The sequence below is a fragment of the Lutra lutra genome, chromosome 17 (genome assembly GCF_902655055.1).
Source record: "Lutra lutra chromosome 17, mLutLut1.2, whole genome shotgun sequence".
Lineage (NCBI taxonomy): Eukaryota > Metazoa > Chordata > Mammalia > Carnivora > Mustelidae > Lutra > Lutra lutra.
The window spans coordinates 49621706-49624282 of record NC_062294.1 but is presented as its reverse complement, the minus strand read 5'-3'; positions in this window follow the sequence as shown (position 1 = coordinate 49624282).

The following is a 2577-nucleotide window of genomic DNA, read 5'->3' as shown; positions in this document are numbered from 1 at the left end:
TCGTCCCCAACAGAACCTCTGGGCCCATTAAACAGTCATTCTCCATTCTTCCTTCCCCCAGTCCCTGATAACCCCTCTTCGGCTGTCTCAATGACTTTGCCAATTCTAGATGTCTCATGTGAGAGAAATCATACGTTATCTGTCCTTTAATGTCTGGCTTATTCGCTTAGTGTAGTGTTTTCATTTGTTCCTGTTGTGGAATGTTCCAGAACTCCACTCCCTTTTAAGGCTGGATACAATTTCCTTGTATGGCTAGACCCCGTTTTATTTTTCCATTCATCTGTTGCTGGACATTGGGTTGTTTTCCCCTTTTTGGCCACCGTATTCAAAGCTACTATGAACATTTGTGGGCAAGCATCCGTTTGAGCCCCTGGTTCCAATTGTTCTGAGGCAAAGACCTCAACATGGAGTTCCTGGACCATATGGTCCTTTTATATTTAACTGAGGAACCCCCACACTTTTCTCCACAGCGGCTGTGCCGTTTTACATTCCCACCATAACGCTTGAGGGGTGCAATTTCTCCACATCCTTGCCAACATTTGTTATTTTCTGGTGTTGTTTTTCTTAATAACCATCCTGGAGGGTGTGAAGTGGTATCCCGTTGTGTTTTTTTTTTTTTTTTTAAGACTTTATTTTTAAGTAATCTCTCCACCAACCTCAGGGCTTGAACTCAGGACCTCAAGATCAAGAGTTTTGTGCTCCACTGACTGAGCCAGCCAGGCGCCCCTCCCACTGTGCTTGGATTTTGCGTTTCCCTAATGAACATCTTTTCATGGGCTTATTGGCCATTTGTACATCTTCTTTGGAGAAATGTCCATTCAAGTCTTTTGGCAATATTTGAGTTGATTTTTTGTTGTTGTTGGGTTGTAGAAGTTCTTTATATATTCTGGATACTAATCCCCTACCATATATATGATTTGTGAATACTTTCTTCCGTTCTGTGGGTTGCCTTTTCACCCTGCTGATAGTGTCCTTTGATGAACAAAAGTGTCTAATTTTGATAAAGGCCAATGTATCTATTTATTGCCTGCGCTTTTGGTGTCCTATCTGTGAAATCCTTGCAAAATCCAATGTCATGATGATCTCCCCCTGTGTTTTCTTCCTAATAGTTTTTTTTAAAGATTTTATTTATTTATTTGTCAGAGAGAGAGAAAGAGAGCGAGCGAGAGCACACAAGCAGGCAGAGTGGCAGGCAGAGGCAGATAGAGAAGCAGGCTCCCCGAGGAGCAAGAAGCCTAATGCAGGACTTGATCCCAGGACCCTGGGATCATGACCTGAACCAAAGGCAGTGCCTTAACCAACTGAGCCACCCAGGTGTCCCTCCTAATAGTTTTTTTAAAAGCTATGATTGTCCTCTCATCTTCACAATGATTGATCTAACAATTATGTGGTTTTAGCTCTCCCCTTAGGTCTTGGACTAGTTTTAACTTTTGGACATCGTATAAGGTAAGGGACCAACCCTCCCTTTTTTAGGGGGACATGTGAATACCCCATTTGGGCGTTTTCAGCCCCATTTGCCAAAAAGACTATCCTTTCCCTACTGAATGCTCTTGACACCCCTGCTGAAATAACTGACCTTTTTTTTTTTTTAAACAATTGACCACTGTTAAAAAACAGATATTTTTTTCTGATACTCCCATGTATGTGAAATTAGAAATTAATAAATCTGGGGGTGCCTAAATGGCTCAGTCCATTAAGCATTAGACTCTCAGTTTTGGCTCAGGTTATGATCTCATGGGTCATGAGATCGAGCCCTGCATCAGGTTCCGTGCTCAGTGGGGAGTCTGCTGGAAGATTCTCTCTCTCTAATACAGAAATCTTTAAAAAAATAAAAATTACTAAATTCATACACCTTTTCTCCTGTGAATCTGCCCATTGTCAGCTTATTTGCAGACCCAGCCACTGAACATAGGAGAGGCCTTCTCTCTCCTGTGGTATCTGGCAATGGGGAGCAGGTGTCAATGGCTGGAACCTTCCGCTCAATCCAGAGGCTGCATTGCAGAGTCCTCGGGGCCTGGCGAGGCAGACAGGGTGAGGATTCTTCTCGGTCTCTTGGCTCTCCACAAGCCAAGTCATACAAAGCTCTGCCGATTTCTTCCCTTCTGAAACTGCCAGGAGCTGAGAACACACGTTTGTGAACCAGCTCTTCGGAGCGGGGGGAGCAGCCCTTGTGATTTTTGTTGGGGTGCTCCTGCTTGTGTCCAATCCCTTCCCTTCCAGATATGGCCACTGTGCTCCTCTGTGTCTGTCGCTGGTGCCATTACTCACAGGGAGCATCCCAGGGCAGGACAAAGGCAAGGGTCCTGCCGCCTTGATGCTCAAGCCGGCTTCACAGCCTGGCAAGTCCGTGGTTCTCGCCAGCCTGCTGTGGGTCGCCAGTCAAAAAACCAAACTGGAGGAGATGAGCCAGACTCTAACCCCTGGGAATGCTCTGTCTGGTTTCCGCTGGCGCAGGTTGTCTGCTCGTGTTGAGTGGCTAGCCAGCAGGCTAGGGACCCGAGATGCCAAGTGACATGCAGGATTTCCGACAGTGCCAGGCCTCAGGGGACTTCATCTTAGTAAGGGGTCCCAGTCCCC